General features: G+C 48.4%; 1 long non-coding RNA gene across 1 annotated transcript in view; it reads right to left on the bottom strand.

Moving 5' to 3' along the window:
* LOC110398763 overlaps positions 9,543-16,539 on the bottom strand; it is a 7,648-nt gene continuing 651 nt past the window's right edge. Inside the window, exons 2-3 of the long non-coding RNA XR_002438604.1 lie at positions 16,324-16,437; positions 9,543-10,666 (exon numbers count right to left, since the gene is read on the bottom strand). This is a non-coding gene — a long non-coding RNA (uncharacterized LOC110398763). The remainder of the gene's footprint in view (positions 10,667-16,323; positions 16,438-16,539) is intronic.

Genomic DNA, 16,539 nt, shown 5'->3' with positions numbered 1-16,539 from the left:
GAGAGTTAAGGCAAGAGCCACAGAATTATCTCAGAGCAAGAACAACGTGTTTTGATGGAAGACCATGAAAATTCAATATAGTCTTATAAGATTGAGGTGTTAAGAGTGAGGTACATCCCTCTGACACTTAGGAGCCTAGAAGGTGAGAGGCAGCCCAGTCCAGACACTTGATTTCCTTAAAACCCCATGAAGAGCTGAGGCCATTTCCAAAAGTCAGTTCTCCTTTGGATGAGATAGATTGCTTTGTGGAAGGGCTAGTTTATAAGGGATCTGTTAACCCACACCTATCTTATGCCATCCTTTCGGTATCTTTAACAATCACTTCAATGCCCTACCAGCCACCAGTCAGAAAGGCTCCTTCCTCATAGACAAAAAGATTTTGTATATCTACTCAATACTTCATGAAATAGTCCTCTCTTCCACAGCCTCCTCCGAGAGACCATCAACCACAAATACAAATTCTCTTTGCTTATGGTGACTTCTCAAGCTGTCCAAGGATTTGGTGGCGGACAATCTGCATAAAGAAAACTCCCCATTAAAGGATAGACCTTTTTCACCACAGGGGGAACAAGGAACTATTTTCTTTTTCATCCTTTATCCTTCAGGCACTTCTGCATTGTCTCCATTGGCCAGGAAGGTCCTTGTCCCAGAAGGATCCAAGTTCATCTGAATTTGGGCAAAGCTGCCGGATAATGAGAAGTGCTGGTTGGTCTTGGCAAGGCAGGCTTTTAAGTGGTGATCTCCAGTAATGGAGACCACATGAGCCAAGTCCAAACCAGAGTGCTGTGGTTGAGCTGAGCGAGAACTCAGCAAAATAAATAGAGCGCTGTGAAAGCTGTGCCATGGGAAAGCTCTACAGCTAACACATATGCACATACACCCTCGTTGGAACAAGGGACCTGCATCTCATTTGACGGCTGGACTAGATGATCTGAGAGGTCTTTTCCAACCTTAACGATTCCACGATCTCAGGATGAACACGGAGGGCTCTGGAGCTAAACCAATAGCTTAGCCTTCCCCTTCTGTATTTCTTCCTTCGCCAAGCAGAGACAATGCAGTGCTTTTCAGAATGGGGCAAAGAGGGGAGGGAGAGCAGGAGGTTCTCTCACCCACCATGTGGTATTGATAGCTTGGTGGTAAAAAGCCTCTCACTGCCAAGGAACACCAGAAATAACAGTGTCAAACATGTTTTTGTGAGCAATTACGGTAAATATAAATACACACACACACTTACTGAAGATGAGAAACATTAAAATATATATATATATTGGCCTCCTGCTTCTCATCCACTCTTCCCTAGGCCAGGATTAGAAACAGATTGAAAGTAGCCTGAGAAAAAGCATTCACGTGTCCTAATTCTCTCATTAAACAGTAGGTGGTTCTTCTTGCCATGTGTTTGGCATCATGGGGCTTGCTTCTCCCCATCTCTTTTGATGTGTTATCGTTCACCATCCATCACAAGAGAATTTCCCAGTGCACTTCACACTTGCATGGACCTTCCCACTCCTCGCCTCCCCTGCTTTCAGTTTTGCACTGATGTCCGAATAAAACTCTGAAGTGCCAGGGGGAATGAAAGAAAATCAGCATGATTTTAGCAATTACAAACCATCATGAGAAAAGTACTCGGCAATGCTGCCAATAAGAACATTTTTTGGCCCACCTCTACCAATGGTTTCAACAGAACCAAACAAACAGATGATTTCTGGCACACACAGAGAAAACAACCTTTCTAATTTCAGCATACAAAACGCTGTCCTTCTTCTCACCGGCTCAAACCACGGAATTTTGCATGCATCCCACAGAGCTTTATGCAGTGTGCAGACTCCATAGACCCTGTGCTGACCTCCCTGTGGCTCAACGAGTGCATTATGGAGAGCAGGTAAATCACGAATGTCAGGGAATCTAACAGAGATGGCTTCTCCCCTGGACGTAGCCCAGGGTCAAGACTCTAATTTAGGAGCATGTTTGCTTTGCTCCCAGATAACTCAAAGCTACATGTGACAGAAGCCAAACTTCTCGCTTGCATTGGTAGCGTGCTTGGGACCTCTGAGAGTTGGATTTGTCCTGATCACCACCAGTCAGACAGGCAGCAATACGTCCTGACCAAAACGCAAAAGCCATCCCAGCCTTCCCTCAAGGTCCTTTTGAGCACGGCATCCAAAACCCATTAGCTGTCTGGGGGAGGTGGACTAGATGATCTCCAGAGGTCCCTTCCAACCCTTACAATTCCGCGATTCTGTGTTTCCAGAAAGGTAAGGCCGTGTCCTTTCCTTTAACGTCCGTCTCCAAGCTAACGGCAGCGGAACAGAGCTGGGAGGTGTTGGTATTTCCAGAGGGCGATTAGCCCACGGATGAGGCCATCCTCTTCCCAGCCACTCCCCGGCTACGTGCCTGCCCCGCTATGCTGCGCTCCCATAGCGTGTGCCGAGCACGTCGGCCAGCCTGCACGCTCCCCAGAGCTAACCTGGCACACAATGGGGACGCAAAATCCCCACGGAGCTCGTTTAAGAGCGAGCGAGTCCATTTCTTGCCATAGGATTTGGGAAATCGTTCTTGAATGAATGGCTCCTCTTCCACTTCTGGCCAAGACTGTGGTTTTCCAGGGAGCAGGGAGGAGGGGACACATACCTTCAGAGCTGTCTCTACGGATGGGAATTCATCATGGTTTATTTTCTCAAGGCTCATGGCTTGTCACAAATCCTTTTAAAGTCATGAGGCTTGGAAGGGGAGGGAGAAACGAGAATGTTTTGGTGTTATTTTTGTTCAAATAGGAACAGTTTGTAAGTCATTCCGATCCTGTTAAGTGAGTGATTATAAAGCCATAGCGCCCGGGACTTTTTTACTTGGGGAGAAGCAGAGGGCAGCAAAAGATCCCCCCTGCTCCAGATATCCCCCAAGTGCTCCTTTCTGACTCCTACCCACATATCCTTGTGCAGCATTCTGGAAAATCAGAGCGGATCCACCTTTTGTTGTTGTTCTTTAGCCTAAACGAATCTTTCTCTTTGCCATTGGCACTGGGCATGGGGCTGCAGCATCCCATGCCCTCCGTGTTGCTACTCGCACCCAAGAGAAGTACCAGAGGCTGGAGTACCCTACATATTTAGCTCCTATTTGCAGCATGCTGGCCTGGCTGCACAAACAGCAAGGCAGAGGAAACCCAGGGCTCTGCGTCACTGCTCGGGACTTCCAGCCCTGAGCACCCAAAGGAACGATAAAAACTTTGCAACCTCCCACACTGGGGGAAGCTGGGATGCTAGGAGGGCAACCAAAGCCCTTGCCTTCCAGGAGGGCAAATGCAATAAGAAGCATAACACATCCCCATGGCTTGGAATCCTCTCGTGTCCCTGCAGCAAAGGGTTAGAGGGGGAGAGGTGCCCCCAGGGTGTGACACGCTCCGAGGTGTCGAGCAGAGGGGCTGCTCTCGCTTTAAGCATTCGCCTCGCAGACAGCAGCCACAGTGTCAAATCTTACACGCCTTCCCTATGTCAAACCTTGGGGACTCGCCCTGGGAAAGGAGATCCTCCTGCAAGGATACGCACAGATCCCGGCTCAGGCTGCCCCATTAGCTGGCATCCCATGATGTGCAATGTAGCACCCGTGATGTGCAATATAGCACTGTCTCTTCATGCAATATTACTTAGCATTATGGTTCCTGATAGTCTTCCATAACAGCACTCATAAACCATGATTCAATTGAAGACCACTCCCTACAAACCTTGGTGTATCCTGTAGCTCATTGAGCTCGCCAGAGCAACATCCTTTGACCTTGCAGACTCTGATACAGAGATATAGCCTCTCCCCTGCATCAGCAAAGCAATGGTTGGGGGCATCTTTCTCCTCACCCACAGCAGCACCTGCCTGATGGCGAGCATGCAGCCACCAGAGCTGGTAGCTCTCCAAACATTCACCTGCACAAATGCTCCTCCACGACCAAAAAGTTACGGCTTTGCACCCCAGCCTTTCCCTTCCTGCAGTAAATCAAGGTGTAAAACACTCAGGTTAGGTCAGGAGGAACAGCATGCAGATGGAAAAACCATTTGACCCCTTAGAGCATGCACAACAGGGCTGCTGGAAGATGCTTGCTGAGTTTTCCGGGAGCTTTCTAGAGAGCAGAAATAGTGGAAAAGATGAGCAATAATGAGGAAAAAAAAAAAAAAAAAACAGACAAAAGCCCACAAACCAGCATTTGCACACTCAGAAATATTCTTCTCCCCTTCAGTTTTCTCTAAGGTTTATGCATAAATGTAAATAGGAAAGTCTGTGGGCAATGCATCCTCACAGGCCCTATGCCATATAAAGAAGGCAACGTGAATTGGAAGAGCATGCAACAGCAAAAGGGAAAAGATGGGGTTTAATACCACGTTCATAAGAACGCAAAGAACTGCATATATTCAATCTGCGTGACCTCCTACAAAAGCCAGGCAAGAGATTCTCACCCAGACATTCCTGCTTCGGCCATAACTTCCAAAAGATTTGTAGTATGTCCCTAACAGAGTCTCCCAAACTGTTTTAGAGACTTGAAGCAACGATGGACCCATCGTGACCTTAAGATGATCACTTCAACCATTCAACAGACAGCAGCTCCCCAAGAGAAAGCACAGAAGACATGACTTACACGAGCCCTAACGAGCGCACTGGCAGGAAAGCTGAATGAGAGGTAGAAGTCCTGGCCCCAATTTCTCCTTTATTTCTTTCAAACCGTGGCACTCGCCCCGAGGCAAAGCCCTCTGAACTCAACAGGAGTCTGTCCACAGCCAACGCAGCCCCATTCATCCCACCTCCCGTCCCCTACCACCCAGAGCTCGCTAATTCCCCGTGCCAGCACTTCCCATCGCTCTGGGAAAGCTCCTTGCAAGGGCCCACTTAGCTCTTGAAGGTCGATTCCCGTTTTTTTTTGTTTTTTTGTTTTTTTTTTTAAAAAACAGGCCCAAAAACCGCGGGATGCCAACTAATTGCTTCGTGAATGACCCCAGTGTTAGGGGGCTCCGCCGCCATGGCTGGGAGGCCCTGCCACACGTTCGTGGTGCCTCGCACTTCCTGACATCTGGTTCCAATCGGCGCTCCCTTTACTGCCGTGAGAGCTCAAATGACCTCTTCTTACCTGGGCGAAGGTACCAGGCGAGCCACAGGGCTCTCACCTCCTCTCCCTCTCGCGCCAGGCCTGCCCTCCATCCCACGTCCGCCCTCCATCCCAGGCCTGCCCTCCATCCCAGGCCCACTACTGAAGATCCTGGGAAGCCAACAGGACCCTGGGGTGCTGAGAGGCGGCACAGGGCAGGGAGGGGAGAGATTCAGATGAGACGTCGGGGGGAAGTTTTTCATTGAGAGGGCGGTGAGGGCCTGGCACTGCTGCCCAGAGAAGTGTGGATGCCCCACTCCTGCAGGTGTCCAAGGCTCCTGGGCGGATTGGTCCAGTGCCACATTCAGTGGACGGCAACCCTGCCTGCATCAGTGGGGTTGGAATTAGACGACCTTAGAGGTCCCTTCCAACCCAAGCCATTCTATGATGCCTCATCCTTAGAGAGGCTCAAGGTCAGGCTGGACAGGCTCTGAGCGCCAGATGGAGCTGTGAGCATCCCTGTTCATTGTAGAGAAGTGGGACCAGATGGCCTTTAGAGGTCCCTTCCACCTCAAACCATTCTATGATGATTCTACAGCCCAGTGTTTCAGCTGCCATAAGATTCTCCATGTCCTGTCTCTCCTTTCTGTAAGCTTCACCTTCTCTCATAGATAGAACTCTTTAAATCTAGGGGTTCCTTCTTTGCTTTTCACCTGTGACATCTCACTGTGGTTCTTAGGTGCTCAGCTTCACGGGATCTGTATGAATTAGTGCAGAGCTTACTCAGAAGGGGCCAACCACAGCACTACCCTGAGCATTGCAAAGCCTCAAAGGTCACCACAAGACACGGCACTGGCACATGGAAAAATGAAGCCGGGTGCTGAGCGCTGTTCAAAGTTCAAACACAACCATGCATGCCCAAGTACGCAGCCTGCCCTCTGCATGGAAATAAAAGGAACACACGCAGGAAAGCACGGAGCTCACTGAACCACATTTCCCAGTTCCCTAACCATAAGGCTGTCTTTCCCCCTGTTTTTCTTTTCCTTACTTTATCCCAATATGCAACAGAGTCTGGACGCTTCCTTCATCCCATGAACTCCAGTTGTTAAGCCACGGTCCCAAACCCAACTGTTCCCTGCCGTTCTTAGTCTGTGAGTGATCACCATCCTGACCCTGCTCCTTCCAACCCAGCTGATCCTCCGTGAAGCTGATAGCCACATCCCGTGTTGCTACGTGGAAAGAACCTCTTGCTGAGCACAGCTTTGATGCTCAGATACAAAAAAGCCCCATCCTTAGATAAATTCATCCCAGTAACAACCACTGAACTCCAGATCCTGGAAGGTGGAGCCCCCGAGCCTACAAAGCAGGATGCAGAATCCACACCCTGCTGGAGGCCAAAGCGGCATTCAGCATCCAGGAACTGAGCAAGATTACGTTCTCATTACACAGAGCAGTGGAGCCTGGCAGTCAGAGCAAAGTGCCATCAATCAGGGCTCCCGAGCTCCGTGTGCAACCACAAATTAGCCCACTATCATGTTACTCAGCTGCTGTTTTGCAACAGTTATGGAGTGTCAGGCTGAGTACGGGCTCCAGCAAACAGCATTAGAGCTGGGCTCGCTCCTGGAAAGCTCTGCAGTTGATCCTGAATCCCTCTTGCCTTGAATTTGTGTTTTCTGTTCACAGAAAATTGCCTTTACCACCTCATTCTCACCTCTGCCACTGACTGTCCGGGCAGCCTTGGCAAAAATCACACAGCCCAGCTTCATTTTTCCATGTGGGCACTTGGGAGGACTACAAAGCCCCACTTTCCTAACAAGGTGTTTCAAAATTCCCAGGTAAAAGGCACTGCAGAACCACCAAACTGCACGATTTTTTGCGTGTTTTGAGATCCATTAGATGCCAAATAGAAATCCTGCCCAGAAACTGAAAAATGAAGTGTTGCAAAACTGGGGTGGTTTCAAGTTCTTCCTTCTTTCTTCCTTTTTTTTTTTTTTTTTGTTGTTTGGGTTCCCTCAGTGCATGCACAGCCCAAACTGCCTGGGGAGTTCTGTCTGGGGCTCCTCTGGATCCCATCAGATCACAGCTCCCCGAGCCAGCGCTGGTAAATATATACCCTGGCACAACCCATCCAGAGTCCCCACGTGCTGCTGCTTTGGGTCACAGACAGACTTACGGACATCCTCACCCCAGCATGGCTTGGGGTCTGATTGAGGGCCAGCTACTTCATATCAGCCCCATTTCCAGCTCTGGCTCCAGGGCCAGAGGAGAACACAATGAGAGCAGGAGGACCTGAGAGCAGGAGGACCTGCAAGCAGGCTGCAACCTTGATTTACCCGATAGAGAAATGAGCAGAGAGGAAAAACTGGAAAGCTTCAGGACTGGCCGTGGTGCAGAACTGCAGCCCGTGCATGCCAAAGCAACCTCCTGGAGCAACCGTCTGCGTTGCCTCTGCACGTAGGCTGCTGAGGGAGAAGCTGCCAAGAGGCTGCAGTGCTGGCCAGGTGACTCACAGCACCGCATCCCACGCTGCTCCGCCAGCCAAAGCCATGGCCAGTGCCATCACCCTGCTGCCTGGTGTGGCTGCCAGCCCGGCTGCCCTTTGGCACAGCTGGCAGTGATGCTTCCGCAGCGTTTGCAACGGAGCGTGGATATTTTGGGGGTATGGAGGTGGGGGGAATAACGTGGCAAGGAGACCAAGGTTGCTTCTGGGAGGATGCAGGAGGGCTGCACTGCTCAGTAGAGCAGTGGACAAGGGGTGGTTGCCTGCAGAGGGCAGCAAGGGAGCATGGCCAAGCACCGTGATCAACACATCCCACTCTGGACCCCAGCTCTGATGGCTCTTGGATGGCTAGAAACAGGATTCGGGCACAGACACACCTCGATCCCATCCAGCAACCTCCAAGAACATCCTCGAGATGAGCATTGTGAAAAATGTCTCCCTGACATATGGATCCTGATGACAGCATCACCCTGAAACACTGAGCACAGCTGGGATGTGTCAGTGCCCCCCAGCAAAACTGGGCTGTGTGCAGGCAAGGCATGCCAGAACCTCTTTGCTCCAAATCCACCCCAGGACACCAGCCTGGCATTGGCACCCCCAAAGCAGACGTTAAACAGGAGGGAATTCCACTTCAGCCTCTGACTTAGCCCCTATCAGCACATGCTACCTGCTGCAGAAAGCAGCCATCCCCTCCCAACGCCAAGTAGTGCTCAGTGCCATCACAGAGAGTTGTTGCTCTCTCCCTGCCAGATATCCAGAGCGAGCCCAGCACGTGCACACAAACACATGCACCAAGCTGCCTGTACAGCTCCCACCAGCTCCCTGCCTGCTGTACACACTCCAGCAATTCAGTGTCACATCCACAGCACAGTGTCACATCCATGGACCTGATCCACTCCCACCGCAGGAGGTGTAAAGCCAGGTCCAAGGAAGGTGCTGGCACGTGAGACCAGACCCAGCACAGCCTTTTTACGCACTGAAATCCAAGCACATAAGTGAATGCTTGGCTAGATTGGGAACCCAAGCTCCAGGAAAGTGTTGGTGGATTTATTTGTCAGTCATGCTGAGCTATTGTAACACCAGACCCAACTGAAAGAAGTAGGGAAACTGAAAATTAAACCTGGCAAAAAAAAAAAAAAGGTTACAGATGTGCAAGGAGAACCTTGCTCCTTGCCATCCCCAGCCCTTCCTGCTGGGAGTTCAGCTGGTTGCAAGCTTCAGGCAATCCCCTGCTTTGCAGAGAGGTGGTTTTTGTAGCAAGCCTGTGCAAGGAATCATAGGATCATTAAGGCTGAAGAAGACCTTGAAGATCCCCAAACCCAACCCATCCCACCATGCCCACTGACCACATCCCTCAGTGCCACATCTCCATGGTTCTGGAACACCTCGAGGGATGGTGACACCACCACCTCCCTGGGCAGCCTGTGCCAGTGCCCAACGAAAAGGAGAAACAGGTGAGGAGGCTACAAACAGCCAAGTCCCTTCCAAGTGGGGACAAGGAGATAAGGGAACATGAGCTGGACAAAGGAAGAGAAGCAAAGCATCCCTGGTCCCCAACCAACACAACCAGGGGAGCTACAGAAAAGAAGGGGACAGACTCTTTAGCAGGATCTGAGGTGACAGAGCAAGGGGAAACGTCTTCAAGCTTAAAAATGGGAAATTTAGGTTGGATATAAGGAAAAAGTATTTTACAGTGGGGCTGGTAAGGCACTGGAACAGGTTGCCCAGAGATGTGGTGGATGCCCTGTCCCTGGAGACTTTCAAGGCTGGATCAGGCCCTTAAGCAAACACCTCCCCCTTTGAACCACAACGTGTAGCAAAGCTACTGGGCCTGTGACTGTGTCATTTAAGACAGAAGCATCATTTATGCACTGAAAGGAGCAAAATGAAAGCCACACAACCACAGTGCTGCTTGGGGTTTCCCATCTTCTGCAGCGACACTAATGCCCCATTTTAACACGCCTTTGAGGGGAAGGATGGACAGAAGGAAAAAGAGACATAACTCTGAGAATACTGGGGCACAGAAAATGGGACCAGTGCGTATCGCTAGATGAGTTCATGGTCATCATATGCTTTGGGATCCACAAGGGAGGATGTATGGACACCTGACCAAGCTGTGAGTGTCCATCTTCACTGCAGGAGAGTTGCACTAGATGGCCTTTGAAGGTCCCTTCCAACTCAAACCATTCTATGATGTCCATGGAAGGCACAGGACAAGTCTCCAATGCATCACCACCTCTCTGACATGCACAGAAAGAGGCTGTGTTCAGATTCTTCCCTTCTGTTTTCACTGTCCTGATAGAAATTAGTGATTGATAGATGCCCTTCACTAATGCAAATCTTCGGCTTCACCACTTGCATTAACTCCTGAGGCTGAGCCATTCCCATAACCAGGGATCCATAAAAACATACAGAGCCCACACATCCTTCTCTTTCCTACTACGCTGCTCAGCCAGCCCTGGGATATTTTCCCAGCTCACCGGTAGCACCCAGAGAGTAAATAAACCACAAACTGCAGACTGAGAGCACTCCTCAAAGCCACGCTGCAGGGACGGACAGCACTTCCGAACTGGGCAGCCTGGAGAGCCCAGCTGATATTTTGGGGCCATGGAAACACGGCAGCACGCTGGTTTGTTTGGGTGTCTGCCTCGAAGGCTGACCACGTCTGATGTCTGGTTTCCCCTCTTTTAATAGAGCAGCTACCTGAGCCCATGAAACTGTCCACCAGCCTCACCACAAGAGCTCTTCCGTACACCATGGCTGTCCCCAATTGCCTGCTCCTTTCCCTCTCAACCCAACTGGATGTGGTGACCCAGCCATCTCCAGATCCAAGAATGAGATAAGTGTCCAGCCGTTCTATCATTGGTTCAGCCACTCCAAGTTTAATCTGTGTTGCCCAGAGAAGAGTGCGTGCCCCATTCCTGGAGGTGTCCATGGCCATGGATGGGGTCCTGGGCAGCCTGATCTCCAGGGGGGCAAGCAGCCCATGGCAGGGGCTGAATGGGCTTTAAGGTCCCATCCAACGCAAGCCATTCCATGATATTGTAATCCTTTCCAACCATAGGAGCAAGGTCTCAGCATAGGGGAAGTCAGCAAAGCTTTCTTAACTGGAAAAAAAAAAAATATAGGAGTTCATAACATGCTGGAAAGCCATTTCTGACATGTGCCTGAAAGTTTGGTGCAGCAGCATCTTCTCGCCCATTCTCTCTTGGATTTCCAGCAGCCCAGGTGAATCTAGCCCAGTCTCTATCCAATTTTCTGCTTCTCCTATAACTCTGAGAAACAAGCCAGGTTTGGCAAATCCATCTTTTTCCCAGAGTATACCAAAAAAATAGAGACACAGAATCATTAGGGTTGGGAAAGACGTCTAAGATCACCAAGTCCAACCCCAACCCATCCCACCATGCCCACTGACCATGTCCCTCAGTGCCACATCTCCATGGTTCTTGAACACCCCCAGGGACGGTGACTCTACCACCTCCCCGGGCAGCCTGTGTCAATGCCTGATCACTCTTTTTGAGAAGAAATTTTTCCTAATATCCAACCTGAACCTCCCCCGGTGCAAGTAGAGCCATCACCTCTCATCCCATTGCTGTTAGCTGGGAGAAGAGGCCGACCCCACTTCACTCCAATAAGGGAGTTGTACAGAGTCATAAGGTCTCCCCCGATCCTCCCTTCCTCCAAACCAAACAATCCCTCAGTTCCCTCAGCTGCACCCCATAAAACTTGCGTTCCAGACCCTTCATGGCATTGTCATCCTTCTCTGGACACTCTCCAGGGAATATTCAGATACCTCAAAAAGCCTTGAAGCAATATAAATTGCAATGAGAACAAGGCAGTACAAGGAGCTCTTGGCAGCCTGAACTCATCCAAGCAATGGGGCTTTTCCCCCCCCATCTGCCTCCCCAAAGCCAGCTTGCTGTACATGTCTCCCAGCACAGACCTGAGGGCCAAAGGGGCATAGTCACCCAATGACAAGTCCTGCCATAAGACTGTGAAAGAAAGAGGGGAACAAAGTCCATAGTGACCTATGAATGAAGACATTTCTAAAGGGAATGAGTTCTCCTGGGTGATTTCTCCACTAATGAGGCAGGTAAGGAAAACCCGGGCATTTTTTTTGTGCCTAACTTCTTCAAGATGGGATCCTTTCCTGGAAGGCATTCTGAATTCACATGGCAGGACACAGGTAGAAGAAAGATATGTAAGGACTGTACTGAGCAGATGAGATGGGAATGATGTAATGTACTTCCTTGGTCATAAACTTGATGAATTGAGAAATCTGTGGAAGTTGGCAGACACACATTCCCCCCGTCTGCTCCCACACAGGCTTGGTTTAATAAAGCAATCTCACTAATTTTCTGTGACAGAAGTTCCTTCAGGGGCAGACATCGCCCAAATGATAAAGAAAACCCTCTAACATATCACAGTCACCCAAAAAAAAAAAAAATCAGTGTGACGCCTCAAGTGAGACCCAAGGAACCCAACTGAGATTCAAAATTATTCCTCTTTCTGCAAAGAAAACAGAACAGAAATCAGAGCAAAGCAAATTAAAAGGGGTGACACCTCAGCATCATCTTGGCCAATGCATCGAAAACAAAGATTTCTACTATTTCGGGTAAAACAGTGGTTGTTTCAGAAGCTTGCAAGACGGGCTTCTCAATCCCATGGAGCCAATGAACACTGGGAGGGAACAGCTACACCACAGAAGTGAACAATGCCACTTGTCCAGATAGCAAAAAGAAATTCATGAAAATAGCTTTTAAATGTATACGTAAATTAATTTGGGTCTTATCTCTGGCTGGTTTGGCATCATGAACATCAGAGGATTTGCACTGCTGTGAGAGCCATTGAAGACTAAGGGGGCTTTTGGTGGGGGGAGGATACAAAGCCAAGAGGTGGCAGTTGCTTGCAACTTTCAGACCCAAACTGGGCAAGAATAAGTCACATTTGCTGACTGCAACTGAGATTTAAATGAGTGCAACACCACCATGGAGATGCGTCATCCATAAAACAGGGCCAATGAATCATCACTGCTGGACCCAGGAACCAACTACAACACAACTTTCTACCTTCTCCACTCATCAGACAGCTAGATTATTTTCTCTTACCTCCATGCTACTCTATTAAAAAAAAAAAAAATGTTTTTAGGGACTTACTTCACTTGGGTTGAAGTTCCCGTAATTTGTATCTTATATAAAATGCTCTGAAATCCTCATCATAGAATCATAAAGGTTAGAAAAGACCTCTAAGATCATCCAGTCCAACAGTCAGCCCTTAACAAGACATGACTTCTTGCTTGCCTATAGCACAGGGATGATTCCCTTCAAGCAACAAGACCAGATGAACAAGTCTTTAAGATGAATTTATGGTACTCCTTAATGAAAGGAAATTAATATCAGCTCCCAGTAACTCTGGAATAGTTCCTTGTGAGCAGGTTGCCTTTCTTTCTGCTGTGCTGCCTGCCTTCAGAAGTGCTGAGGAAAACTAACTGCAAGTTCTTCTGCATCAGCTTGAAACATACTGCTCTGCTATTTTGCACGTTTTAAATAGAAATTATGTGATGAAAGCAAACGCACAAATTGTCAATGGAGTAATATAAATAAAAAGCTCATGGAACAGCCTTAGAAGAGGCTTAAAAATACTTTCCCATCCCTCCCAAATTTTCTTAGCTTGAAAGTAGAAAAGATGCCCATTTTCTGTTTCACTCATGGCTTCAGGATCACAGCATCTGAATCTCATCCCAAAGACTTGGAGAGTCAGTTGTCACTAGAGAGGGATGTTAACACATTCAACTCAAGGCAGGAGAAGGCTCGATCCAAACTGCTGCCAGGATGTCACCAGTTATGGTGGCTTTGCCTCTTCTAGGACATGCTCCATCCCCTGTAGATTGAGTACATGCAAGAGCAGGGAACGGCTGGAACATTCCATGGGACAGAGGATTCATTTTCTGAGCAAGCTGATGCGTTAATGTACTTGGTTCAGATTTGCCCACCAGGCCCCTCTGCTGCTCCATTGAGCGTATCCACCCAGTGATTAGCATCCAGCAGAGGAAATGTTCTGCTTTATTAATAGATGCAATAATGGCTGTCTTAATGAGACTCCTGTAAAAGCAATTCTAATACTCAAGGGATTCTGTTTTTAAATAAACTTCTGTAGAAGAAGCCGGTGGACTCAGACCAGCCAGGGACAGAGTTGTTGCTGCCATACTGTCCCATTTTTCCTCTATTTTAGTTGAATTTCAGGTGTACACAATCTGTGAGAGATGTGCCAGACTCTTCTTCTCAGCATTTCAGCTTTTTTTTGAAGAAGAAGATGATGACAACGACCACATCCTGCAGTTGAGTTTTCTTGGCTTTACACACCTCCATACCCAGCCCCAAAACGTGATGGGAGCCCAGGATGCCACAACACCCACCTCTGAGCATGGGACCAGGCTCTGCAATTTGGTTGGCAGGCTCAACCAGCAGCACTGCTGGTCATCCCCTCAGAATCATAGAACCACTGAGGTGGGAAAAGACTACTAAGTTCTTTTCCACCCATCACCACCATGCCCACTAAACCTTGTTGGACATCACCACTCCCTCACCTTCCTATTCTATATTTATCCTTCCCTAAAACGCTTTACAGGCCACAGTACCAAGAGAGCTTTGAAAGGGCTCCAGTAAAGGACAAATCCAACTGAAGGAGCCAACAGATCTTCACTGGAGACCACAAAGTAACTCTGGCGCTCCAGCAGGCTAGGACCTCCCTAACCAACACACAGCTTCAACCAGAGGGTTAGCCAGAAAGAAAATGTTCTGTCATAGAATCGTAAAGGTTGGAAAAGACATCTAAAATCATCTAGTCCAACCGTCAACCCATCACCAGTCTACCCCCGATCTGTTTCTTTCAACCTTTCCCTTGACATACGGCCATGCACAGAGTTGGGTATATGGCAAGGTGAAGTGCTATATTTGCTCTTACATTTCATGAGCACCCAAAAAGAACATCTGGGGCTGTTTGGGTTTGCTCAATGCAACCGACCACCACCATCACACAAAAGCACATCCAAAAAACAAGGTTTCCCTCCTGAGCAAAATGAATCCGTGTAGTCATAATTAGACAAATATTGTTAAAGGAAAAGCTATACGTGAATGTAGACTAAACATAGCCCCTATGCCAGATAAAACTGTGTTCATTACACTGAAAGAGGAACTGTTCATGCCATAACAAATGGTCAAACATGATACTTCAGAACAAATATACATATGTACGCCATCTATATTTATAATGCTGAAAAAGCATATAAAAGCCTGATCCAGCTTCCAACACGGTCACAAGAAAGACAAGCATTGACTTCACTGAGTGTTGGAGGAGGACGTGAAATACTAACATGACCTGGAGGATGCAGGTAAGGTCAGCTGAATGCTGGTCTTAAACCATTAAAGAGAAATAGTCTTAGTGTGAGTGAACTGACTGTTCAAGCTGTTTCCTGAAACACTTAGGAAACATTTGGTTTTTTGCAGTCCATGCTCCCCAGCATTAGTGAGATATTCAGGGGCACATTCAACCTTAATTTAATTTCATAGAATCGTTAAGGTTGGAAAAGGACCATGAAGATAATCTAGTCCAGCCATCAGCTCATCCCCACCATGCCCACTGAACCACATTCCTTGTACTGAAGTCACAAATGAGAACCTCATTAATGAGGGGAACACTGAAAGTTGTGCTCTTGAGACAAAACTGTGCAATCCGGGCTGATTTCCACCAGGGAAAATGAGATTGAAGCGAATAAAATACATGTTCCCAAGCGTGCTGCCGCTCATCCCTTCCAATCTCCCTTGTCTCTGGGAAGCTCAGGCCACAATGGAAGGGCCACATCTTAACTGTGGATCTCAGCAACCCCCTCAAACCACCCAGGGGGAACCACCAAGAGGCCTCTTAAGTTCATGCTACCTAAACCCATTGGTCAGTTTTGCATCTCTGACCTGTAGGTAGCCTACAGGAAAAGACACTCATGGGACACTGGAGATCTGAGGCAACCTCACATCTTCCCTGCCCTTTCTCACATTTTTTTTTTTCCCTCCCACACACAAACTTTTATCGTTTGTATTTTATCACATCAGAATTGCACATCAGCAGTTTAATCAACAGTCAGGAAGCTGCTATAAATCAGAATTTGAGCACGGTCACCTGTTGTAGAGCCAAGCTTTCATTTCCAGCAGGGATAAATTGGAAATCTCTCCCGTGCAAGCGAGGAGGGAGACCTTCAGAGAGAAATACTCGCCAGAAAGCCGTTTGCTGTTCATTCACTTTACACCCTCTTTGCTGTCACAGTCAATCATTTTAAAATGTGAAGATTGGGCATTTATAAGACAGCAAGGCTATCCAGGCACTATAATTTCCAACTGCAACATTTGGGAGGAGGTAGCAGAATTTACGGTTGGGGTTCTCAGCCCGTTTCTGTTGGGATGCTGGCAGGGGGGGTGATGCACACAGCATGCTGACCTCTCTATTTCACCTGCAGTGCCTCAAGCTGGCGTCTGAAGCCTCCAACACATGGAAAGAAGCCAAACAAACCCCAAGACATTGCCTTAAGAAGTTTAAGGCATCAGCAGAGACCAGAACTGTGGGATTCTACGATTACCCGTGATAAAGAGATGCCAAGAAGCCACCCACGCCACCTGGACACCCATTGCTTCCTCACGTCTCTCCCACTTGTGATAATTCCTCAAGACTTACTCTAGTTACACTCCAAGGCTTTATACTGCCATTTCTGACTCACCATCCCCTTGCAAGGACCTGAGCATCCAGCCTGCTCCTGACTCCCAGACTGAAGTGAAGGGGAGCATCCTCCTCCAGCATCTCAGGGCATGTTGCAAGAAGTGCTTCTCTGAGGCTGTGTTAGGATGAAAAAGAGGGGAAAAAATAAAATAGGGGAAGGAAAAAGAAAGAGAGGGAAGGAGGGGGAAGAAGGAAAAAGAAAGAGAGGGAAGGAGGG

This window comes from Numida meleagris, chromosome 4 (genome assembly GCF_002078875.1).
Source record: "Numida meleagris isolate 19003 breed g44 Domestic line chromosome 4, NumMel1.0, whole genome shotgun sequence".
In the NCBI taxonomy this organism is placed as follows: domain Eukaryota; kingdom Metazoa; phylum Chordata; class Aves; order Galliformes; family Numididae; genus Numida; species Numida meleagris.
Note: the sequence above shows the minus strand (reverse complement) of the source record. Positions and strands in the feature narration are given on the sequence as shown.